We start from the raw sequence: 27,500 nt of genomic DNA, 5'->3' as shown, positions 1-27,500 counted from the left end.
AATTTATCATTAATTGAATGCCAAGTAACAAACTACCAATTAGCTACGATGGTGAAGATGGGTCCGTAAAGATGGCGTGCGCCTTCTTGCAGATGACGGTCTCGGTGATGGTGTCGCCAACGATCTCTCTATCCTTAATCCACACTAGTAGAAGTCGTTCCATCTCTTCTATGATAGGGGTACGGCGTTTGGAAATTATAGTGATCCCTTTAGAAGGTTTCACTGCTTTAATAGCTTCCTTCTGTTTAAGGATTGTCGAGATCGTCGACATATTACGGCCATACTGTTTAGCAAGTTCACTCACGCGGACGCCACGCTTATGTTTTTCAATAATTTCCTGCTTAATTTCTAAAGAAAGCATTTCCTATCTTCCTTTTCTCACCACTACCACTACCACTGGCAAAACTAAGCCTTTTAGGACCCATACTTTACGTAAATTACCGTTAAATGATGCACATAAAAAATCACGATTACAGTAAAACAGAGTTAATAACAGAACGCACAGAGCACAACCGCAAGAAGCCGACGAGAACAGAGGACTGACCCAAGACCCGCTAATTGAGCGTCCCTCCGAGGTCGATGTGCTGCCTTCTATCGGCGGAAATGAAAAACACTTCAGGCGCTATGAGCACCGACTACGCGTACGAGTATTGTTTACTTCGGGAGTCGAAAAAAACATTCGGGTGTAGAGTCGGAACGTGTTCGAATTGTACTTCGCGTGTCGAAAAATTCGGATACAACCGTACGACGAAAATTGCTTACTTCGTGTGTCGAAATAAAATAAGGGCGAAGAGTCAAAATTTGCTCGAATTTTACTTCGGATGTTGGAAAATTCGGATGTAGATACGTTCGGATGTAGTGTATATATATATATATATATATATATATATATATATATATATATATATATATATATATATATATATATATATATATATATATATATATATATATAAATATATATATATATATATATATATATATATATATATATATATGTATATATATATATATATATATATATATATATATATATATATATATATATATATATATATATGTATATGTATATATATATATATATATATATATATATATATATATATATATATATATATATATATATATATATATATATATATATATATATATATATATATATATATATATATATATATACATATACATATACATATGTATATGTATATGTATATGTATATGTATATGTATATGTATATGTATATGTATATATATATATATATATATATATATATATATATATATATATATATATATATATATAATATATATATATATATATGTATATATATGTATATGTATATGTATATGTATATGTATATATATATATATATATATATATATATATATATATATATATATATATATATATATATATATATATACAGACAGTCCCCAACTAACGAACACAATAGGGATCGAGAGTCTGTTCGTAAGCTGGATTGTTTTTAAGTCGTTAGTGTTAAATTTTGGTCTAGAGTAAGCGTAACCTAACTCAGATGTCTAAGATTCTCAGCCGTGGAAGTCAACAAATAGCCCCATTTCATATAAAATAGGTTATTACAAATATTTTACTTTATCATATTACAGTAGTCTGTATAATACTGTAAAGTTCAGTACAGTATGTTGTTTTTATTATCCTGTACTGCACACTACATAATAGAAACTTGCACAAACAATCGGCCATACATATGCACTGCATTTCTGAATCAGCTGACTTGAAGTAAAATTGTAGTAAATATAGTGTACTGTACATTTAGTACAGTACTCTACATTAATTCCTTTTTAAATAAATGTACTGAAAGCTATTGTATTGTTCCATTATCCATTTTTTTTTTTTTTGCTAGAAACTTACGTAAACAAGCGCCATTTGCATTATGTACTGTACTATAATGTTTACCTTTTCACGCTGATCATATCAGCTGACTTGTACCGTACTGTATTTACTGTATGTAACAGTACTGTGCATTTAACTGCTTCATCGTTGTTTTGGTATTGTTGAATAAAAGGCAGAAGGTTAGTTTACTGAATTGTTTTATTTTAATTCTGACCGACGGAATCATTATTTTTAGAGTATACGTCACGTATCTTGTGTCGTCATGTATTTGGCGGAAGCGCGCTGACAAACCGAATGATTTCCTTTCATTATGTTGCCGAGTAATCTTATTACAGCATTCCCATAATCGAAACACGGCGTAACGATATCAAGTGCTTTAGTGGTCTGTATCATTAGTTATGAGATTAGTACAACTTAACGTAAAGTTAAGAAAAAAAAGTCTGATGACGTTATATTTCTTCTGGCGGAAGGCGCGAGGCAAATCAAGTGATTTTCTTCCGATCCGTTACTATTCCCATAATCGAAACATCGAATAAGGACATAAAGAATTTTTAATAATTTTCAAAGAAATATGAAGATTTAACTGCATTAAAAATCCAAATGCGGAGAGAGAGAGAGAGATAGAGAGAGAGAGAGAGAGAGAGGGGGGGGGGGGGCTGCGTATTCCGTGTATAACTAATAATAAGGTCTATCAACGAACTGTATGGAAAATGTAATACCCTATAATATATTGGCGCTGTTGTAATATTCACTATGAAGAGATTTCGAATATCAAGAAAATTATATAAATCAGTGTTATTCGTACTATATGTGGGCATAATCGTAATACTGCAGCGTCACCTTGAGATCAGCTGATCTCCCAACCAAAAGTAAATCAAAAGTAATTGTTGATTATTGAAATGCTCAAGAAATTAAAAAAAAATATGAACGTGCTTTAATAAACCACAATTAAACACAATAATGTCTAATGAAATACGAAGGCTTGATATTGAACGAAAAATTGAATACTGTATGAAGCTTTAGAATTAACTACCCGTATGCGATTGACAGAGCGAGCACACACACACACACACACAGAAAGAGCTACAACGATTTCGCATGATACCTAATAATAAGAACTAGGGAAACTGATTTTCTGTAACATATTGGCGCTGATGTAATATTCATCTTGAAGATATTTCTAATATGTTAAGAAATAAAAAAAAATGTCAAAAGTCTGATGACGTTATATTTCTTCTAGCAGAAGGCAAGAGGCAAATAAAGTGATTTTCTTCCGATCCGTTACTATTCCCATAATTGAAACATCGAATAAGGATATAAAGAATTTTTTAATAATTTTCAAACAAATATGAAAATTTAACTGCATTAAAAATCAAAATATGGAGAGAGAGAGAGAGAGATAGAGATAGAGAGAGAGAGAGAGAGAGAGAGAGAGAGAGAGAGAGAGAGAGAGAGAGAGAGAGAGAGAGAGAGAGAATTTAAACTTGCGATGAAATCTACGGATGTTTACGAACAAGTTTGGACTTCTGTCAATTTGTGTTCGTATATCCGGATGTTCATAACACAAATGTTCGTATCTTGGGGAGCGTCTGTATATATATATATATATATATATATATATATATATATATATATATATATATATATATATATATATATATATATATATGTATATGTATATGTATATATATATATATATATATATATATATATATATATATGTGTGTGTGTTTGCATATATATATCTCTCTCTCTCTATATATATATATATATATATATATATATATATATATATATATATATATATATATATATATATATATATATATATATATATATATATATATAATATATATATATATATAATATATATATATATATATATATATATAATATATGAAACCGTGGTGCGTGTACGTACCAGTAATTTTTATCTTGTGCACATTAATATCAAATTTGATGTATTTATATCTTTACCAAGGTAACAAATATTCTTAATCAGTTACTAATGAATAATCATATCAGTTTTGATGTAGTTATATCTTTACCAAGGTAACAAATATTCTTAATCAGTTACTAATGAACAATAATATCTATTATAATATATAGTATCTGTATCTTTGACAAAGATAACAACTATTCTTTAACAAGTTACTAATTCGTATGTACATGTTCAATTTTTTTTTTTTTTGGTACCTCAAAATCATTTGCTAGTAATATGCCATATATAGCATACATGGATCTGTATTTTCCATGCATTTTTCTTTGTTTATGACTATGTACTGTATGTTTAGTATGTATTTTTTTTACATATACCTTTTTTGCATATTCATCCTTAATCATTTGTTTATGGCTATGACTAAAATATATATCCAGTCACACTCCTAGGAAACATATTTTTTTGTAATGTTCAATACTTGAAGGTAGCTGTCCGAGCTAATGTCATATATTCATTTATAAACCTATAATCCAAGGGATCATTGGAGAGTTGGGAGTGTGTGACGACAGCCATAACAGGATGTGAAAATAGACTAAGCTAAAGTATTGCATAGGTAAACATTTATTTATATCTTGTAAACATGTCACAAGCCTCCCGTGAGAAACAGTTGACCTATTGATCCCTACCGGAACCACCTGACTTCCGGCTTTAAAGCTATGTTATCATTTCTCTTTGTATTTACATGAAATGCTGAGATAACTTATACTATGTTATCGACGCAAGCTTATTATAAAGTAGTTCTATTCATCTTTTCATACAGAATGGTCATCCGACCAAACCATCCATAATCCAGTGATGGAGCTAACAATAAATTGTTTAAAGTTAACTTAAACTTTGACTTATTATAAGAAGTAACCTACAAGTCTAATAATTCTATATCACATTGAAGAGACACGAGATGGAACCACGATGTTTGTGTATAACATTCCCACACTAACGTATATTGTGTTGGAACACAGCATCAACTAGATATACAGGAGTTCCATTGTTTGTATATTGTGTTGGAGCAAAAGTATCAGCTATATTTATTGTCCAAACATACAATAATATGAAGTTTTACTTAGGTAATTAGGTAAGAAAACTCTGGCTATACTTTATTTGTATTAATTGTAGGGCGAAATGAGACGCAATTACACATTAACAGGCATTTATTCACAATAAATTATCAAATATAAAGTAACATGTGTAATATATGTTAATATATATAAAGAGAAATATACATTAGGCAACATAATACAGAAAATTTTGTTTCCACCTGAAAGGGAAGAAATGATTAGTGCTACAATTGAATTCGAAAATTTGATAAAATTTTCTAATATACTTTTCTGTAATGTTGGATATTATCAACACTGTGTAAAGTACACACGGCACGAGTGTTATCTGTATAATTCTCCACCTCAAATAATTTGAACAGTCTTTAGTGTCACCATGGTGACACTCATTTAAAAAATATTGCACTGGAAGGTGTCAACACTTTTACCCGGTAATTGAAAGTCCCAATCAATTCACTATTCATCGCAGCACTAGACGACAGGTTTTAATACACTACCTGCCACCACCACAAAATGCTTTAACTCATGCAGCTGTTTTGCATAATGTTTATAGAAGACTCTGGATGATTTCCATCCGATGTACGAGCGTAGACGCTCAAAGTCCATATACTGAAAAAAGTTCAGAGATGAAGCAATTTTCCTTGGATCGTGACCTGCGGGTGTAAATGTCAGGTCCACTCTGCGAATAAAGTAGGTGAGCTTTGCCCTCAGCTGTTTTAGGGATAAGTTTGTTCCTGAAGTTTGTCCTTTAAAGAGCTGTCCTCCCCTGAAGTCTGAAGTTCTTTGAAGATAGACCCTTAGACATTTTACTGGACACAGAGAGACATCTTCCCTCAGAGGGCAGATTCTCTTGGGACCCCACCTTTTAGTGGGTAGCTCGTTCTTAGCGAGAAAGGTTGGAATAGGAAAAAGATTCAGTTCTCCTGCTTCTGTGAACTGAATATGGCCCTCGTCTCTGGATAGGGCTATAGCGAACAGAAAAATGACTTTTTGAGTCAAATCCTAAAGAGAGCAATCTTCATTGTTCACTGTTAAAGCATAGGGTAGGTCCTTGTCCAAGGACCATGAAACGGGCTTCAGGGGAGCTACAGGCCTGAGTCTAGCACATGCCTTAAGGATCATGTTAAAGATTTCTTTCGACAGGACCACTTGGAAGGCGTATAGCAGAGGTCTAGTTAGAGCCAACTTACACGTAGTTATCGTGTTGGGTGCCAGACCTTGTCTATGAAGGTGGATAAAGAAGGACAGACAAAAGTCCATTGAGATTTCTGTAGGTCCTTTTGCTTTGACGAAAGCAACCCACTTTTTCCAAGACGATTCATATTGTCTATACTGCCTTTTGAGATCCCAAATCTTTTCTTCACTGCTAAGGAGAGAAAATCATGAGATGAAGGTTTTGGGTTCGCTGTGATGAAGCGAAGACAGTCGACTTCTGTATCTGTTGAGATAGTGTTGGGTCCGGTAGAGGGACCAACCTCAGCTTCAGTTCCATTACCAGAGGGAACCAGTTACTCTTTGGCCACTTTAGAGCCACTAGAGCCGCTGTTCCCCGAAAGGATCTCGGCCTGTTGAGGACCTTCATTAGGAGATTGGTCGGAGGGAACTGGTAAATCAGGTTCCATCTGTTCCTGTCGAGGGACATGGCGTCCGTCGCCTCTGCTAGAGGGTCCTTGTATGGGGCTACATATCGAGGTAGTTTCTTTTTGTCGCTCGTCGCGAAGAGGTCGATCTGCAGTTTCGGTACTTGATGTAAGATGAAGGAGAATGAGTCTGCGTCTAGGGACCATTCTGACTCTATCGGCTTGAGCTTGGATAGAGCGTCCGCTGTCACATTGCGGAACCCTTGAAAGTGAACTGCTGATAAATGCCATCTCTTCTTTTCTGCCAGACGGAAGATGGCCAATATCACTTGGTTGATCTGGGGCGATCTCGAGCCTTGACGGTTCAGACATCTCATTGTCACTTTGCTGTCCAGGATCAGCCTGATGTGGGCTGATCTACGTGGGGAGAGTTTCTTCAACGTGTGTGAAAGGTCTTGAACAGAGAAGACCAGGTCCCTTGGACTTTTCATTGATGGGGGTGACCTCCCCATCCTTCCGTCGAGGCATCCGTGTGGATGGTCACCGATGGTAGACTTGGTTGCAAGGGCACAATTCTCTTTAGGTTCTTGGCCTTCGACCATGGCTTGAGAAGTTATCATAGTAAGGTCGGTATCGGACTTCTTTGATCTCTTAGAGCGTTTGATGCGTATCTTCTCCAGACTCCTGACGCCTCTTTCAGTTGTGGTTTTAGCACTGGGTCTGTCACTGCTGCAAACTGGAGAGAGCCCAGTACTCTTTCCTGTTGGCGTCTTGAGATCCTGTCGGATTTCAATAGTCTCTTGACAGATCCTGCAATCTCTCTCCTCTTCCTTGGAGGAATGGAGAGACAGTGTGACTTCAAGTTCCAATGGATTCCCAGCCATCGAAACTCTTGAGCTGGAGAAAGTCGAGACTTCTTGATGTTGATTTTGAATCCCAGGTGTTCCAGGAACTGGATCACTTTCATGGATGCTTGCAGACAAGCCGTACTGGATGCTGCCCACACCAGCCAGTCATTCAGGTATACTGCTACCTGAACGCCTTTTAGGCGTAGTTGTTTAACGACTGCGTCTGCCAGTTTCGTGAAAATCCTTGGGGCTATGTTTAGTACGAAGGGCATGGCTCTGAAGACGTACTTTTTCTTCTGTAGTCTGAACCCTAGGTAGGAGAGGCGGCGGTTGACTGGAATATGCAAATAAGCATCTGCCAGGCCTATCGAGACTGTGTACGCCCCTTTTGGTAACAGGGTCCTTATGTGTTGAAGGGTTAACATCCTGAACTTGTTGTTCTCAATGAACTTGTTGAGTGGCGACAAGTCCAGAATGACTCTGAGTTTGTCTGAGTCCTTCTTGGGAACACAAAACAGCCTTCCCTGGAATTTGATGGACTTTACCCTTTTTATTACCTGTTTGCTCAATAGTTCTAGGGTATATTCTTCCAGTAAGGGCGTGGAGTGATGGAAGAATTGAGGAAATGATGGTAGAGCCTTGCTCCAGATCCATCCAATTCCGTTCTTGATTAGGCCGTGGGCCCAAGGATCGAAGGTCCTATGATCCTGAAATTGTTGGAGCCTCCTTCCTACTTGAAGCATCTTATTGCTTTTGTTTTCCGGAGCATTTACCTCCCTGACCGCGTCCTCCCCTACCTCCCTTACCTCGTGAGGGGTGTTTTGAGGAGCCCCATCTGGAGCCTCTACCTTTGGGACGAAAGGTAGTGGTCTGCCTCTCAAACGCAGGGTTGAATGCTGGTGACTGGGCAACCAGCTGTAGAGGTACCATCTGGTAAGTGGTTTGTGGTTGAACAACCACTTGGGGCACCACGGTCATGGTGACTGTGGGGTGTTGTTGCTTGGCAGGCCGAGAGGGTAGTCTAGGTCTCTTAGTCTTCTTCTTAGGCTGGGGACACTCATCCGGGGAAGACTTCCTTTTGGATGACATGCCCCACTTCTGGAGAAGGTTCCTATTCTCCGTGGCAGCTTTGTCAACTACCTCCTTGACCACTTCATTTCAAAAGAGGTTTTTACCCCAGGTATTGGAGCTATCAGCTTCCTGGGTTCGTGTTTTACAGTTGCTGTAGCAAACACGAACACTCTGCATGCCCTCCTGGTTTTGAAAAAGCCGTACAGGTCCTTTACCAAGGTAGCCATATGCATCTTGGCCATGACCATGTTCATATCTGGGGTGCTCTTTAAGCCTGCACACACCTCCTTACAGTTCTGTAGGGATAGAGATGCCGCTAGTCTTTCTTTCGTTTCTTGCTCCCTACACAAGAGAAAGTCTGACAGCTTTGGGAGATTCTCGAACTGTCGTCCAGCGATGTCTGCCTCCAACTTCCCAACTGAGAAGGTAAAGGTGGACTTCTTTCCAATCCTTATCCTCTATGAGCAGGGCTAATGACAGAGGTCTACACTCATCCAGTGTAGGACAAGGTTTGCTTCCCTCTACTGCCTTGACAACAGCTTTAAGAGCCTTCGATGTAAAGGGGAAGGCTATTGAAGCCGGAGAAAAAAAGGTAGGATGTTTCTTGTTGAGGGCAGATACCTTAGAATTTGTGTAGCCCACGTTCTTCAGGCTGCATGACAAAAGAGCCTGAGCCTTGTCTTGGTCGAATACTATGACCTCCTTGGGTTCCATCTCTTCCTTCGACGCTGGTTCCAGCTTCAACTGAATGAAGCAGTCTGGGTAAGCATTGAAGCTTGGCCAGAACTGAATGTCATCAATAGGGCTCCCAACTTCTCGGAAATCCAGAGTTTGCTGTTGGTGATCGGCGTATACTCCGCATGTCTCCAGGGATTAGTTTCGGAGCAGGGAGGGAGGTCTTGGACTCTGAGTCTCTTGTGAGACCCACGGGAAGCGGAGAGTCGAGCTTCATGGAGCTGTCTTTCAAGTTTCACTTCCCTAGCTTCACCTTGTTTGCGAATGCTCTCCATTAGAGCCGTAAGATTGGCCAGTGCCTGTCTCACGTCATCTGATGGAGGGGCAGAAGATGTTGAGGGTAACGGCTCCAGTGCCGGCACCGATGGAAGGGACTACGACTCAACTTCATCATCATCCTCGGGAGTCAGTGTAGACTCCTCCTCATGATCTTCCTTGAGAAGATCCTTCTTAGTGTCCGAGGACACTTCAGACATCCTTTCCTCTTGGTGGATGTCCATACCTTGTAATGCGTCACTGACTTCCGTCTTGACGGCAATCTGGACACATGGTATTTCAGGTCGTGCCTGGGGTATGACAGCTTCAATACCCACTTTAGGGAACAGCATGTTGCGCATCCTTTTGTTAGGAAGGTGCGGTCCCGTCAAGTTCTTTTGGAACCCTCGTACCCATCTACACAGCTTTTCTCGTGCTGGATCCCTTGACTCCGCTGACTTGAGGTCGTCAAAACCTTCAGTAACCAAGGTCCGGCATATGTTGCAGCCTTGGGGGTCCCAGTACCGTAGGGCTTCTTTAGTGGTGGTGCAGGGGGCATGAGACCTGCACCCTTTGTGGCCACAAAAGTCCTTACTCCTGATGTTGCAGAAGATGACTTCACACTTCACTAGGTCCTCCTGTAAAGAGAGGAAAATTAAATGAGTATGGAGTTGTTTATCTCACCTGATAAACAAGTATGTAAAATATTACTATTAATATTTTAACCATTATAGCTTAGGATAGTCAAGCTAGAAAGGAACTAGGAAATATATACTTGTGTTTCCTGTCTACCCAATTGCTGTGACCTCCCGCAAGATTAAAGCCATAGAGTCTTCCTATTCAGGAAACCCAAAGGAAGGGTTCTAACCCCTAGGGGTAGATAAGTGTATCTTAACACTGACCCTTCTTAAGGTCTTTAATGTTTTGGGGTAATTGTTAACTGATTAGCTATCAGTGTATTGAAAGAAATCTTTTCTTTCGATATAGGATTGGTCTCAACAAAAGACTGTGCAAGGATACACAGGGTATGTTGGAAAATAACTACTCCATAATATATACTATAATTTTCTGTCTGCAGTATAATCTATGCTGCCAATATACTGGCTACTGTATAATCATATACTGTAGTTCAGCTGGCATGTTGCCGGCTAGGCTATCACCTGGCGGCACGATCCAGCTAGCATATCGCCTGCTGGTTAATACCCGGCGGCACCGGCTCATGCCGGCTGGGCTAGTACCTGGCGGCACTAGCTAACAGAGAGAGAAAAAGCATGGAGTGAGGGGCTACCTTATTAAATGTTTATTAACCATAAATAAGGGTGTAAGTACTTAATCTTACTGCCTTCCTTCGGAATGAGGGTTCAAATGGAAGGGGAGAATATATCATTCAAGCTTCCATCCAACCACAAAAACCGTTGCTGGTCACTGCCGGCTTTATGGATGTGGATGGCAATCCAAGAGAGGACTGAAGAACACTCGACAGTAAAGGGGTCTCCCACCGGCAGCCGTCACAGCCGGCACAACCTTTCCCGGAGCCTTGCATCCATAAGGGAAAGACTGAGTGACTATACAGCTGCTTATGTAGGAGCCCGGCCAGCACCCTAACTTACCCGGCAAGCGGTGAGATTTTAGGACGACGCGGTTGCGACTAGGCCATCACTAGAGGACAGAGAGGGGCAGGGAAAGAGTCCTGTATTAAGTGTGGAAGAAGGCGGCAAGATTGCCGCCACTACCACACAAGGGAGAAACTCTGTTTCAGTATCGGCGCCATCTTAGGTGGCACAAGAATATATATTCTTCAGCCTAGGGTCTGCCGAAACAGTGTTAGGAGGAGGCGGCAGGATTGCTGCCACCTCCAACAGGGGAGAATCTTCGTTTCAGTATCGGCGCCGTCTTAGCCGTCAGAAGAATATCTATTCTTCAGCCTAGGGTCTGCCGAAACAGGACTAATCTTCTAGACCGCAGGGCAGAAGATGGCGGTATCATACAACCACTTCAAGTGCGGCATAGGGAAGCATAGCCGCCTATGCCGGCAGCTGTAAGCCGGCAGGGGAGTGACTACTCACCCTGCTGCTCGGCCGCAAGCCGGAGTGTCTACTCTATGGCAGGACCAAGATAGGGTTGTCGCCTATGGCGGCACTCAGAGGGAAGAAGGGATTACCCGTAAATCTCCACAGGAGACGAGTATCGAGTATATAATAATTCTAGGAGATATCTATCTCCCAATGAATTGATAAAACGATACACGAGGGTAAACTTGGAACATGTATGAAAGTATACTGAAGCACATAGGCTAGGTAGCCTAGCGCGAGGCCAGATTTTGGTTACTTAAATCGCCGAAACTCTAACGTATAAGATTGACATAAGGAAGAGGAAATATATGCATAATTATATAAATCTTTACTAGTATAATTGTGCCTAAATAGCTTTCATAATTTATTAATGCTATTACAACTAGGAATTTCATTCTATACATGTAGGAAAGTAAACTGAAGCGCGTAGGCTAGATAGCCTAGCGCGGGCGAGGTTCGGTTACCTAAATTGCCGAAACTCTAATGTATAAGATCGACATAATATATAACTTTCCTAGTATAATTGTGTATGAATAGCTTTCATAATTTATTCATGCTATTACAACCGGGAGTGTTGTTCTGCTAACTAAAAGGGATTTTGACGAAGGAAAAATCTATTTCTGGGGAGAGACCTGTGACACACGGTGAAAAGGGTCCTCCTTTACACTTTTCTGATATAAATCTTCCAAATATACCAGAGAAAGATAAAAGCATGGAATGCAGAGGTTACTACCCTCACGCGAGCACCTTGTGGGTGTCGTGTATAAAGCAGGGGCGTGTGAAAGCCACTATTCACTGGCTGCCTTCCATTTAGATAAGTCCTTCATCAAAGGGGAGGGCCGTAACAGAGGCCCTAAATACCACACTTGAACCACGCCACCGACGCGTAACACGAGCGCCCTCTAGGACATCCTTCTGCCAGAACACATGGCTTGGGAAGGAAAGGGTGGGAACGTACAAAATAACAGGGAAGAGTTTCACCGGGCGTCACAGGTCTCTCCCCAGAAATAGATATTTCCTTCGTCAAAATCCCTTTTCTGGGTCGACCTGTGACGCCTGGTGAAAATGTACCAGAGAATGCCTTCCAAGCCCAATAAAATAATAACATAATGAGGAAAATATAAACACCATGTAACAAAATAATATAATATAACAATGTAAGTAAACATATAATTACAAACTAGCCAAAGGACACAGTGAACGTAAGACTAAATAAATATGAAGACAAGGAATCATCCAAGTATCCAAACGCAGGAGCATCAAAACTTACATGTCTAAGAATATCCAAACATTAAAGTAACGGTAAATACATAACAGTTAAACCAAAGGAATTAAGCATGGTAATAAACTTAGGGCTAACGAACCACCCAGGAGAGTGGCGACGTGGTGTGAGTGGCGGGTAGGAGGGAAAAGAGAAGAGATGGAAGAAAGGAAGAACAAGAGATTAATGGGGAGAGATAAGACTCGCAGCTGCAACCGTTGGGTATTTAAGGGCCTGTTAGTTCTTTAGATAGTGGCGTTTGAAAACCATAGGAGATTTCCAACCCATGTATTTTTTGAGGTCATCAAAATCCATATTTTGGAAGTAATTGATGGAGGTAGCTACTGACCGGATATCATGAGCATGGGGAAATGATTCTGGATTAACATGTTTAATGAAGTAGAGGATTTGTTGTCTGATGCCTTGAATGGAAATAGTACCTCCTTGTTTCCTGATAATCAAGGGGCCAGACGAGCGGGTGGCAGTTCTAGCTAAAAAGGCCCTGAGAGTAGTGATTGGACACAGAGAGGTATCTTGGGGAAGCAGAATAATCTTCCAAGGGGACCACCTATTTTGTGGGGCCTCATTTTTAGCTAGGAAAGCTCTGTCTGGAGAAAGAAGTACTTCACCTGAAAGGAGGAAATATATGTTTTCTGAGTTTCGTGAGAGAGCTGCTAGTTCTGAAATTCTAGCACCCGAGGCCAAAGCCGTTAGAAATAAAGTCTTCCGAAGAAGAGTGATATAGGAGCAGGATTCATTGTCCGTGTCTGACGCAAGTTTGAGGACATGGTTCAGAGACCAAGAGACCTTTTGTGGACGAACCGAAGGTCGAAGCCTAGCACATGCTTTTGGAATAGATGAGAAATAGGAATCAGCTAGGTTAATGTTAAACCCAACAAGAAAGATTTTCTTCAAAGCTGACTTGATGGTGGTTATAGTGCTAGCTGCTAGGTCTTTGTCAAATAGGAACCTAAAGAAAGAGATGGCTAAATTCAGAGACATACGAGTATGGTCTGAATTCTTTAGGAAATCTGCTAGTTTCTTAACGGCCGAATCATATTCACGAATTGTAGAGTCCCTTTTGTCTGATTCTATGAAGAGGACGTTTTCCGGGTCAATGTTTGCCTCTCTACGAGCTGCAAACTTCATGAAGTCCATAAAGTTAGGGTTTTGGCTATCCTTGAGGAATCTGACACAGTCTGAGTTTGGACTACTTGGGTCGGTTTGGGGAATGGGATCCGGAAGGGACGGAGTTTCAACTTGAGGAGGAGAGGAAACCAACTGCTCTTTGGCCAGTGAGGTGCTACTAAAGCCACTGCCCCTCGGAAGGAGCGAAGTTTGTGTAAAACTTTCATTAGAAGATTCACTGGAGGAAATAGGTAAATCTTCTTCCAATGGGTCCAATCCAGGGTTAATGCGTCCATGGCATAAGCCTGAGGGTCCAGGTTTGGGGTCACATAACAGGGAAGTTTGTGATTCAGTTGAGTTGCGAATAGATCTACCTGGAGACCCGGAACCAGCCTGAATATCCACCGGAATGAATTTATGTCTAGGGACCATTCTGATTCCAGTGGTTTCGTCCTCGAGAGTGAGTCTACTATCACATTCTGGACTCCTGCTAGGCGAGTTGCTGACAGAAACCAGTTCTTTTCTGCTGCCAAGGCGAAGATAGGGACCAGGACCTGATTCAGGTTGGGTGACTTGGATCCTCCTCTGTTGATGCAGTGTACTAAGGCTGTGCTGTCTGAGGCTACTCTGATGTGGGTCGACCTCGGAGGGGAGAGTTTCTTCAGGGTCAAGAACACTGCCATGGCTTCGAGAACATTGATATGGAACTGTTTCATGGCGGGTGACCAAGAGCCCTGAAACATCTGATTTTCGGAGTAACCCCCCCCCCCCAGCCACTCAGAGACACGTCTGTATGAACTGTCACTTGTGGAGGGGGGAATTGCAGAGGAACCGATTTGGAGAGGTTCCTCGGTTCGGACCATGGGCGTAGTCTCATTTTTAAGACAGAGGGGATCTTTGAGATCTTGTCTCTTAAAGGTACTGTAGCTCTCTTTCTCCAAACTCGATTGATGTCTTTGAGTTTGGCTTTTAATAGGAGATCTGTTACTGAAGCAAATTGGAGAAGGCCGAGGATTCTTTCTAAGGCTCTTCTGGACACCTGTTTGTGTTTGAGAAAATTCCTGATCTTGGAAACTATCTCCCTTACCTTTTTTGGAGGAAGGAAGAGCTTGTGCTTTGAAAGGTCCCACTGAATGCCTAACCATTCGAAGTGGCTAGATGGTTGTGGGTGGGACTTTTGAAGATTGACTTGAAATCCCAGGTTGGTGAGAAACCGAATTACTTTCGTCGTAGCTCTGTCGCATTCTTGGGTCGACCAAGCCCAAATGAGCCAATCGTCCAGATAAGCTATGATCTGTATCCCTTGGTTCCTGAGTTGTTCTAGCACTCTCTCTCCCAGTTTCGTGAATATCCTGGGGGTTAATGCTGAGACCGAAGGGCATGACTTTGAACGCAAAGGCTTTCTTGCCTAGCGGAAGCCTAGGTAAGGAAAAAAGTTTCGAGCTACTGGCACATGATAATATGCGTCGGTAAGATCGATAGAGGTGGTGACGGCCCCACGGGGAAGTAAGGTCCGTACCTGAGAGATAGTCAACATTCGGAACTTGTCGCAGAGAATGTAAGAGTTGAGTTTCGACAAGTCCAGGACCACTCTCAATGCTGACGAGTCTTTCTTTGGAACTGTAAACAGGCGGCCTTGGAACTTCAGTGATCGAACTCGTTTGATTGATTTCTTCCTGAGTAACTCTGTGGTGTACTCTTTCAGGATGGGAGTGGGCCTCTGGAAGAAGGTCACTGGTGGAGGTGGAGATCCCTGTGACCATTTCCAACCCAAACCTTTGGAGATTATGCTGTGAGCCCACGGACTGAAGGTCCAATTGTCTCGAAAGTGGTAAAGTCTCCCCCCTACCGGGACCACATCATTGCGAGGGAGTGAATCTAGGTCCCTTCCCTCCCCGAGTACCCCTTGTCCTAGGCCCGCCTCGTTGGCGGAACTGTCCTCTACCTCTGTAGCTTCCTCTCTGGTGTCCACGAAAGGAGCCTGAGGATTCGTAGCTAGGGTTGTATGCAGGAGAGGGCATCCAAGCGGGGTTGGGTTGTGTACCTGGGGGAGCAGTGAGGTAGACCACCTGTTGAGGGGGAGCCGGTTGCTGAAACGTCGAAGCAGAGGGAGACTGTGATGAGGAGTGGGTAACTGTTGATTGATGGTAGTGACCCCGGTTCGTCTTGTAAGGGGTAAATCTCTGCTTCTTCTTGAAGAAAGCTTGTTTTTGAGCTTCGACTTTCCTTTGGCAGTGAGGCCCCACCTTACTTGCAAATTTTGGTTTGCCCTCGCAGCGTCCTGAAGGACTTTGTTCACTTCCTCCTGAGGAAAGAGGGTTTTACCCCAGCAGGAGGAAGCTATCAGCCTGTTCGGTTCATGTCTAATAGAGGCCTCAGACAGAATGTATTTCCTGCAACTAACCCGAGCCAACCAGAAATTGTGGAGGTCGACTTGGTAGGACAGAGAGAGGTTCTTTGTGAATATCCGAAACAAGGTCTCAGTCGGATAAAGCGAGGCTAGGGACTCTGCGGAGGTGATGGAGTGGAGAGACCTAGCTAACCTATTCCGTGCCTCAAACTCAGTCCTGAGAAGATTCTCTGGTAATTTGGGAAGCTTCTCGGAAAACAGAGTAGAGGCGCAGTCTGGGTCTAACTTCCCTACTGTGAAAGTAGAGGAAGCATCGTCCCAGGTAGCAGAGGTACTTGGGATGAGCATGGAGGTGGGGTCCGTCTCTTTAAGAGCCGGCATAGCAGAGCCCTCTTTGACAGCTTGAATAGTGAGATCTGTCAATTTATCCGTAATAGGCAAGGTAATAGCAGGAGCAGTTGTAAAAATGGTGTAGGCTCCTTTGTGTGGGGTGAGCTTGGAGTTAGGGCACCCCCATTCAGACAGAGTCCTGGCCCAGACAGCTTGGGCCTGTTCTTTTGGAAATATTACCGTTTAATTCGGTACCTTGTCCATTCTAACCAAGGCATGCTCTTTCAAACGAACGAAGCCGTTGAATGGGAATTCTAGCCCCGGAGGGTAAAATTCTAGGTCCCCTAGAGGGCGGGTGCCTATGCTATCTAGAGTTAGGGTACCATCTATATATGGAGCATGCAAAGCAAACCTAATTGGGTTGTTTTTATCGAAGGGGGGTAACTTCGACGCGTCTGGGCTGAAGGCTGAGGCATCTGAGTTCCTGAACGGATCAGATTCGCCACCATATCTTTGAGCTCCATCATAGCCCCTTGGTTTGCCCTAGAATGTTGTTGTATCTGCTCCTTAACAATATCCCTGATCAGGTCGACGGGGAAGGAGGGTTCCTGAGCACTACCCGCCGACAAAGCCTTGGACTTGGCGGACTTCGATTTTTTAGCAGTCACGGTTTTATGTGAAGTAATAGGAACATTAGGAGCATTTGAGGGTCCGGGGACCGGTGACATAGATAATGGCAAAGCTGAAGGCTTAAAGGTACGTAGTGGCTTCACCTTGGGTCGTACAGGGACGGAGGGATCCCGAGGAGAAGCCGTAGGCTTATCAAAGCCGAGGAAGGAAGAGGTAGAGGAAGGAGTGAGAGATAAAAGGGGATCCACCAACTCAGCACCACCTACCTGCTCGTCCATGGGTTCGACGTCCAAATCTAGAGAGGACACGTCCCCCGGCAATAAAGCTTCCTCTTCCGTTGGGATGGTTGCTCTAACCGCCTCAATTAACGGGGCAGCTGTCTCTGGCGGAACTGCTACAGTGGTAGAGCCCGGGAACAGACGAGAGGCCATGTCTCCGTCGAGGAGATAGGGTGCGCCAGACGGAGCATTCCTTCCAAAGCCTGACACCCAAGGACGGAGAGCAGCTCTTGCAGCCCGGAGAGAGTCATCATCAGCCTGAAAGAGGTGAGGGGATTAATGATGAAGGAGAAAGATCGTTCTCCGCAATAAGCGATGTATACATATATAAGGAACAAATTAAATCATCGCCAAAGTATAAAAAGGAACAAACTAGAACCAACTTACGTCATCGTTCAGGAGTAGGGAGGACAGCTCGTAGCAGAGCGTGCACAACTCCGGGAACCACACCATGTAGGAGGCTTGTCCCGGCTCCCGAGTGAAGGATATGGCGCAATGCGCATGGGACCGGCATAGGTCCTGCCCCACGGGATCATTAAAGGCAGCGGGGCAGCCCTTGGCAGCGCAGCGGACCTTCTGTAAAAGAAAGGAGACATAAGTCTGGATGTTCCTTGAGACTGTGGTCAGTGATTAAGATCTACTAAAAGAGTCTAGATAACATTAAATATGTGTGCATATAATGGTTCCATAATTCAGAGCTCGAGTTCCATATTAATATATTAATACAAAATAATTATAAACTAATGTACACTGTGGAACCACGGACGAGCCGAGGATGCAGTGATAGGTCCATAACCAAGTAATATGTAACTATAAGCAGCAGCGGAAAGTTAATGTTAACCTCAATGCTGATTGTCTGGGTGAACTCCGGTGAAGCCGGAGGTCCGGTGAAAAGGTCCGGAATAACTAAATTGTGATTAATAATGAAAAGTTCGTGTGGATATGGCCGTAGCCGGAGTCCGAGTGCAAGGGACCACCGGGGGGATGAAGCCCTGCCAGAGGGTTGCACTCCAAATAATATATGACTGGGTTCCAAACTCAATGAGTATCCCTTATGGCGGAGTAGAACTTAAGGCGGAGAGGATGAACGTTCAGAACCTACTCCCAAGGCGGAGCGGGGAGAGGACGGAACTACGAGGGGAACGGGTGTCGGCATAAAGCTGGCCCAAAATAATGACTCGCACACGAACGGGACCTATTAATAACGCTAGCTATATTAACAGTAACCACATAATAAAATAAAATGTAAACATCTTAAACCCGTAGAGGGAGACTGGGGAGGGATAACCCGTGACCGTATAAAATGGAAAACGGGAAATCCACCTCTCCTACTCGAGGTTAAGAAAGAAAATGAGAGAAAGGGTAACTCGTGACTGTAGCAACAGAAAACGAGAACTCCATGCTCACGCTCTCATGGTTACACTATAAAGAACCAAAAGAACACAATAATATGATATAAGTATAACAATAAAATTGTAATGTTAATCAAGACTAAGAACAAAGAATAACAACTGCGTAACAAAATATATATTAGGATATAGTCTACTAACGAACGCCTCCCGAGGCGGGTACGAAAGTATAATAAAGCCAAGGACGCTATCCTTCGTTCGTCCAGATTGGACTTGCTAGCAAAAAGTACCATAGTAAAACAATAATAATAATAATAATAATAATAATAATAATAATAATAATAATAATAATGGTTCAAAAGGCGTAAGTGACTTGACCAAGAACCTAGATGACAGAGTACCAAATGGGCAAGATTAACGTGAAATTCCAGCGAGGCAAACAAAACAACAATGGCCGCCGACGCCGCGGAAGGCCAAACCGGTGTATAATTAAAACCATACTACTGGGAAAAGTACAACTGCCCGGTACTGCAAAAAGCTGTCAAAACAAACTATGGTACTTAACATTGGTAAAGGTGAAGTAGTAGCTTCAGTCATGATGAATTAAATCCAGAAACGGGAAAAACACCAAGAGCACAAAAAAATATGACCAAGCGAGCAAGTCCAAAACAGAAGGATGACCTAGAGGGCGCTCGTGTTAGGCGTCGGTGGCGTGGTTCAAGTGTGGTATCTAGGGCCTCTGTTACGGCCCTTCCCTTTGATGAAGGAATTATCTAAATGGAAGGCAGCCTGTGAATAGTGGCTTTCACACGCCCCTGCCTTATACACGACACCCACAAGGTGCTCGCGCGAGGGTAGTAATCTCTGCATTCCATGCTTTTATCTTTCTCTGGTATATTTGGGAGATTTATATCAGAAAAGTGTAATGAAGGACCCTTTTCACCGGGCGTCACAGGTCGACCCAGAAATAACACATGCGTCATGAACGACAGCGCCCAACCGTCTCTAACGTCTTGTCCTTCTTCCAGTGAAAGGCATAGATGGAACTGGAGAGGTCGAAGGTGTAGCCTTCCTAGCGAGACAAACTGCTCCAGGGATGATAGGCCTCGCCTCCGGTAATCGGCCAAGCTCCGAACACTTGAAATTACTCTAATTTCCCTGTGAAACAGGAGCTAAAAATTATACACTGTTAAGATTCAATACTCAACTTTCCAGAGGCAGAAGAAGCTGCGATTGCATGATAATTCCTCATTCAATCGATCACAAACCCCCGTGCGAATTCGCTACAAAAATAAAAAATAAGAATAAGCACCATCTTGGATATTCGTAATAGTACGGGAGGAAGGGTAACCTTGATAACGGGTCCCCTTTTGTTTTCGCCAATCTTCCCCCTCGAAACGAAAATGCTATTCGGGGTGAAGATTGCTATGCGTTGTATCAAGATATACGTCCCCTGATTTTATGCGATATCCTTAAGAGAAATTTTAAGGATATTCGTGCCAGTAGTTAGAATTCTGGAGACCTAAAGGTCAATTCTCTGGGAATATCACTGTAGCCAAATATCCCCTAGAAAGCTACCTATAGGAACCTTCCATTAGGACTACATGGCCTGAGCCCAAAAATAATTTAATCATTTTGAAACTACACGTTAAGTTATGTATGTTTCGTAATTATTGTGTAATTGAGTATTTTTATATAAAGTGATAAATAATATCGCAAGAGAGAATTTAATTTTAAAAAATCACAAAATTCAACGTGATGTCACATATTCTTATATTTATTTTCTTATATCTTGATATGTTCGAGATTTTGGGAAAAGCTTGATTACAAGCTCTTTAAATGATATTTGAGTATTTTCATGTAAAAAAGGGAAATCTGAAAAGAAAATTAAGACTGCAATTCACATGTGACGACGGACATAAATATGGAGGGATAGAGAACATACATATAGAGTTCGTATGCTCATATAGTGTTGGCAATAGTAACTGAACCGTACCCTGAAAATATAGTTTTTTTTTAATTAATATTTTTGTGTTTGGAGGTTATACGGGCCTTAACCCTGGAACGGTACGGTGGGTCGTCCGCGACCCCGAGCGTCAAAACAAAAGATGTTTTTCTCACGTGACTCACCCCCGTGACTGAATTTGTGGGTGATCGACCTGCAGTCGGTGTCTCGCCTACACGCTCTAGTAGTGTCCAGATGTGCATCGCTGTAGCTGTACTCCTTCCCAGATTTCTGAGACGCGTCGGGGTCGAGCGCTACCGAGTTTACCCTTCTAAGGTAAGTTGCATAATTATCAAAGTTATTACGTATTATGAAATTGTCGTAGAATGGTGCAACTTGTATAGGTTATCAGTTGTGGAAAGTCTTGGTGGATTGTTTGGCTACCATGTGCATGATTTTTTTTTTTAGTTGAAATGTCATTCATCACCACGAGGACCATTTTACCGCGAGTGCCCCATTTTCAGTTTTTTTCATTTTTTGGCCAAGTCATTTTTCCGTAAGAAATTGCCAAATAGTGTCGCAAAACTTTTGCTTTTTTAGTGTTGGAAAGTGTGTCTAGATGATCTGGCTTCCCATGCGTGACTTTGTTTTTGTCAGATACGCCGTAGATATTGGTGTGTGGGGTATTTTCCTGCGGTTGCCAATTTCTGTTTTTTTTTTCAATATTTGTAAAAATTTACTACGTAGTAAGGAATTGCAGTATATTATTGATTTTTTTTTCATGTTTATTTGTTAGAAAGTGTGCCTTGATGGTTGGGCTAACAAGTGCATATCTTTTTTTTTTATCTGAGATGCCGTATATTAGAATGTTGGCCATTTTTCCGCGAGTGCCCCTTTTATTTGTTTTGCTTTTTTTTGCTTAGTCATGTTACCGTAAGGAATTTATCAAGTTGTGTCGCAAAACTTATATTTTTATAGTGTTGGAAAGTGTTTCTAGATGATCTGGCTACCCATGCCTATCTTTTTTTTTAGCCAGATATGGCGTATATATAGGTATGTGTTCGATTTTCCTGTGATTGCCATTTTTTCCCATTTCTTTCAAAATTACTACATACTAAGGAACTATCACAGAGTAATGATTCATTTAGATGTTTATTTGTCGGAAAATGTGCCTTGATGGTTTGCCTAGCACGTGGCTGAAATTTTTTTTTTTCTGAAATGCCCACCATTAGCACATTGCCATTTTTCATCGAGTGCCCCTTTTTATTTGTTTTGCATTTTTTTTGCTTAGTCATGTTACCGTAAGGAATCGGCAAGTAGTGTCGCAAAACTTATATTTTTATAGTGTTGGAAAATGTTTCTAGATGATCTGGCTACCCATGCCTATCTTTTTTTTTTTTAGCCAGATATGGCATATATATAGGTATGTGTTCGATTTTCCTGTGATTGCCATTTTTTCGTTTTTTTCCCATTTCTTTCAAAATTACTACGTACTAAGGAACTATCACAGAGTAATGATTCATTTAGATGTTTATTTGTCGGAAAATGTGCCTTGATGGTTTGCCTAGCACGTGGCTGAAATTTTTTTTTTCTGAAATGCACACCATTAGCACATAGCCATTTTTCATCGAGTGCCCCTTTTTATTTGTTTTGCATTTTTTTGCTTAGTCATGTTACCGTAAGGAATCGGCAAGTAGTGTCGCAAAACTTATATTTTTACAGTGTTGGAAAGTGTTTCTAGATGATCTGGCTACCCATGCCTACCTTTTTTTTTTTTTTAGCCAGATATGGCGTATATATAGGTATGTGTTCGATTTTCCTGTGATTGCCATTTTTTCGTTTTTTCCCATTTCTTTCAAAATTACTACGTACTAAGGAACTATCACAGAATAATGATTCATTTAGATGTGTATTTGTCGGAAAATTTTGTTTACTTCTTTTTTGATTGAATATCATCAAATTTTTTTAGCCAAAATATATTGTTTTACAATTTTTTTTTTCGATTTTATTTCCCTTAAAAAAATTTTTTTTGGGTCAGAATTCTAATTTTATAGTCGTAAAATAAGCGACAATTATCCAGCAACCCACCATACAATTTTTATGCATATCCAAGAATAATCAGATTAGTAAATAACACCTTGAAATTGACATACCCTTCCTACATTTCAGGTGACAGATTAGGGAGTCTGAGTCAGTGTGGTTGGCGGCCATTTTGTGGACATATCCGAAGCGTAAGCTGCCCTATCTATATATATTCTTGTTCCCTATAGAATTTGTGATAATTTGGTATATTTTTACCTGCATAAATATCATATTATATATTAAATATATGTATTTTTTTACTAAATTTCTAAGTACTCAAAAAATGACCTTTAGATATGTCCCCTGATATAAATGTAATTTACAAAATAATAAAGATATTTTTACATATTTCTATATTAGGATAACATATGTTTATTCCTTAAAAAATTAGCCAATTCCTATTTTATTTGGGTACCCAAAAAAATTCATGAATTTTGGACAAATTTTTTTGGCCAAAAAAGGTTACCCTTTTTTTTCTCATTTAAGATCTTCACCTCCATGGGTCCGACTTCATCCAAAATACATCAAGATGTGTCCTAAACATTCAAGAATCAATTCCTAAAAGGATTTGTGTATATATGTATAATTTTTTCTTATGAATTTTTATGTAAGGTCTTTTTTTCTACTTAATTTTTAAAAATATTTATAATAAATAGTTTTTCTGCAGATGAGTAGTATTTATCTTTACAGTAGTTTTAAGCATTCATTTAATGTTTTTTTGGCAAAAAAAAAAAAGGAGGTTACTGCAAAAACAGATTTTTCAAGAATTTTTTTTTGCGTCGGGGTCGCGCGCGACCGAGTATACCCTTAAAGGGGTGTCCGAGGAGCGTACCTATCCAGGGTTAACATGTATAAATTGTCCTGAGATATACGTCAGCTACATCGATGACACCTTTGTGTAAGTCCCAGGTTTCCAGCATATAGAAGAACTCAGAAGGACCTTCAAGGGGTGCAGCTCCCTGTGATTTACCGTTTAACTCCAAAAGAACTGCCGTCTTCCATTCTTTGATGGCTTAGTTTCGTCTGTCGTGCATGGTTACGATACTACTGTCTACACAAAGCCTACTAACCTCGGACTCTGCTCGAATAGCGACAGTGATTGTCCATTAAGATGCAAAACACCATTAAAGCATACTTTCGTCATGCCCTCTCGCAGTGTTCTTAGACGGAATCCCACAACGAGCGCGGTAGAATCCACCAGGTTCTTGTGAATAATAGTTATTCAAATAAAGCAGGTCAATTGAGAAGTCAAATGTACCATGGACAACTGGTACAAGATCAAGCCCAGCAGTGAGACTACCATTCCTATGATCAACCTCTACTGTAAAGGAATCAGCATTGCCAGTACCATAAAGTTAAGATGGTCATCAAAGAAATACAGTAGTGAAGAATCATGACGCTCCTGTCCAAGAAAATACCAAAATTAACTTCATTTTCTACTACTAAACAGCAAAGATGATATCCTAAATTATGAAAAATACCCTGGCCGCTAACCATACGGGATTTTCTGAAGAAGTCCTACGTCTGCTGTTCTTACCTATGCCCAGTCTTTGGATAGCCTAGCCAATATATCAGAATGCAACTCAAAAAGATTGTTCTGCCATGTGCAAAAAAGTGCCATCAAAATTCACTCTCTCCAAGCGCACTTCAAAAACATCCAGAACGTTACAATAATGAACAATGCGAAGATCATTGACAACGCTCTGGACAGCAGAAGACTGAGGATTATGGAGATCCTACTTATCCAGCAGAAATCAACCCTTCATGCCATTGTAATATTTCACAACAACACAACAGCCTTGATATCGATCATGGCAACACAGTGAACATAACACTGATCAGTATCCCACCAGCCTGCCTGTGAGCGAAACTCCTCTGTCGAGTATCTCAGCCAATCAGCAGGCAGCACAGAACATTCAGAATTCAGAATATGTGGCAGAACAGCTTGCCTAACCCCTGAGCTCCACTCAGGCAGCGTCCCAGCCAATCAGCGTGCCGCAACCAATGACTTACCTGTGGTTGCTCAGGTCCCAAATTCTTCCAGCCTCAACAACCGTGAGAGGAACTCTAACCTGTCTGAGATGGACCCCTTCCCAGCCAATGTGAGAACAGCTCTGTCACAGACCCAATACACACTTCTCCCGCGAAAACTATGAAAAATCAGCGCCCATCCTAACTAACCAGCTTCAATAGCATAAATAGAGCCAGCTAGCCTGTATCAATTCAGTTCCAGTCTGAAGATGAGAGTAACATGGCTTCCTCTTGAAACGCTTTGCAGCCAACTTTTCCAGATGAAGAACTCTCTTGATTACGGATGTATTTTTATAGTGAAAATCTGGAAATTTTTCTATGTATTTTGCTCACTTTTTCTAATGTCTAACATAGAACAGCTACTGGCAGAATGCAATATTGCTGAAAAGAAGACCATTAAAGCCATTGAAAAGCTTAATTATAAACTAAATGTTTTTGAGGTAGCCATCATTGTTTATGAGACAATTGAAAAAGGGTCTACTTCCCAAAAATAATAATAATAATAATGATAATGGAATTTTTTAATGGCTGTTGAGTTACTTTCAATTGTGGTTTTAATATTAATCTGAAATATCAACACAGCCTAACCTGGCCATTTGCCTTTGCAACAGGAAATAGTAGTGTAGACCAATCTGATTATGTAACTCTCTCACTTCAACATTTATTTTATAGTATCATGATTTGTTTCCACTACACTTTTCTATGCATATGGCTCTGGTCTTGGGGGGAAAATCTAGCAGTACCATTTTGCATAAGTACCCAAACAACCTTTGCTTTTTTTATACACCTATCCTATCTTCAAAATTCTCCTTGAATTCAGATGAAATATTATCCATAGAAATTTCTCTTTTTGTTCTTATTAGTTGCCTGCACATTTCAAAGTGCCATGCCAATTTAATTTAAGATACTTCAGCCAATCTAGACCAAGATTTGCTCCTTAGCTTTAACTGCAAGCTATGGCCTCTTATCTAACCTTCTGTTTATTATACTGTGCCTCTACTTGTGAAGAACCTCTCATTTAATGTAATAGCTACTGTATTGTAACCCTTGAAGACTGTATGTGGAGTACTTTCTATGAAGAAACTAGAAATGATTTTTGCCATTCTCCCAAGACAGTTGTCACATTAATGGCTGTGTCAACTACCATTTCAATTGGTTTACCCTTTATTGTCAGTTCTATCATGAGATGTTTCTTTCTGATTTGTCCTGATGTTCATGAGGGTTTTCTGTATTTCTACTTTTGACAATAAAATCAGTTGCAACATTTTCTGTATTTTCTTTGTGTATATCCAATTAGGAAGTTTACAAACATTTGGAAAATGATCTCTCTCCACAATTGCAACCTGTATGTCCTTTAGCGTGGCATTTTCTTGCTTCATAAGCAAGGTGATAATTTTCACTGCTCCGGTAACATTTTTTTTTTTCTGTTTTTGTGTATATGTATGATTTAGGTATTTATAAACATTAGGGTCAGGTGGTCTTTGACTCTGATTAGGTATGTTACACTTCTAATTCTTATAATTCTTATATCATGATCCTGTCTGGCTTGTTTGAGAATTTTCAATTTTATTGCTACTATTTGATGAAATATATAGTGTTACATTTTCTTTATTGCATGTTTGTAAGGCTGGGCTGTTTTTTGAGTTGAATCTTTGTCTTGAAGTAAGTTTTCTCTTGGCTCCTGCAATGAGCAACATATAATTACTTGATCAATTATAATTTTCTCTACCTTCATCACATGTAGCTGCTAAATTTTTGTCTTGGTCACACAAGTGGCTAAATTTCCATCTTACTTGTATCCTTTCTCTTTGAACTGGTATCATTTAAAGAATTGACTAACTTGTGGAGTAAATTATACAGTAAAAACCTGAACTGCCGCTTCTTAGATTCAAGGTCATAAAATCTTCACTGACTTCTCGTCCTGTGTTATAAAGTGAAAGTGTTTTCTTTGCATCCTGAATTCTGATGTCCATCACACCCAAACTAATCTAGGTTAATTAAGTATGATGTACCAGAACCCTTTGACTTGTAAAACTTTGCAGCCTACTGAGTACTCGGTAATATCATATGAACATTAATTTGTAACTTAATACTTAGAGGTGACGACTTTTTGTTCTCAGTTGAGGGAGTTGCTGGAAGACGTCGTTTTGGATGAATCTGCATCTCTTCCTAAAGTTCTTCCTTTAGCGTTGCCAAATGTTAAAGCTGGTGGTTAGCTATAACATGTGTTTTTCAATATACTGCTGAATTGCTCACTTGTGAATAACAAATATATTCTGTTAATAACTGCAATGTATATTTGTTGCAAAATGTTGTAGCTGGTGGTTAGCTATAACCTCTATTTATCAATAAACTGGTGAACTGCTTACCTCCAGAAAAAAAATATATTGAAATTATGTTATGTTAATAACTGCATTGCATCTTTGTTGCCAAAATCTCTTTGTTCGGCTGGTCTTGACATAAATGCACCAAAAGGCATAATCAATCGAATGCAAACAAATGAGCAGCAAATGTAAACGTTTAAAATATTGTATCATATTACTTACTGTAAAGCAGTAAAATTGCACTCAATAAGGTAGACAATAAAATCTAATAAATGAGTACATTAGCAATATACCTTTATACAGT

General features: G+C 40.4%; 1 protein-coding gene across 4 annotated transcripts in view; it reads left to right on the top strand.

The window, feature by feature from the left end:
* LOC137625386 (uncharacterized) overlaps positions 1 to 27,500 on the top strand; it is a 622,677-nt gene that overhangs the window by 468,841 nt on the left and 126,336 nt on the right. The gene's annotated exons all lie outside the window — the stretch shown is intronic.

Source organism: Palaemon carinicauda, chromosome 32, assembly GCF_036898095.1.
Source record: "Palaemon carinicauda isolate YSFRI2023 chromosome 32, ASM3689809v2, whole genome shotgun sequence".
NCBI classification, from domain to species: domain Eukaryota; kingdom Metazoa; phylum Arthropoda; class Malacostraca; order Decapoda; family Palaemonidae; genus Palaemon; species Palaemon carinicauda.
This window is presented reverse-complemented; position numbering and strand designations above follow the sequence as displayed.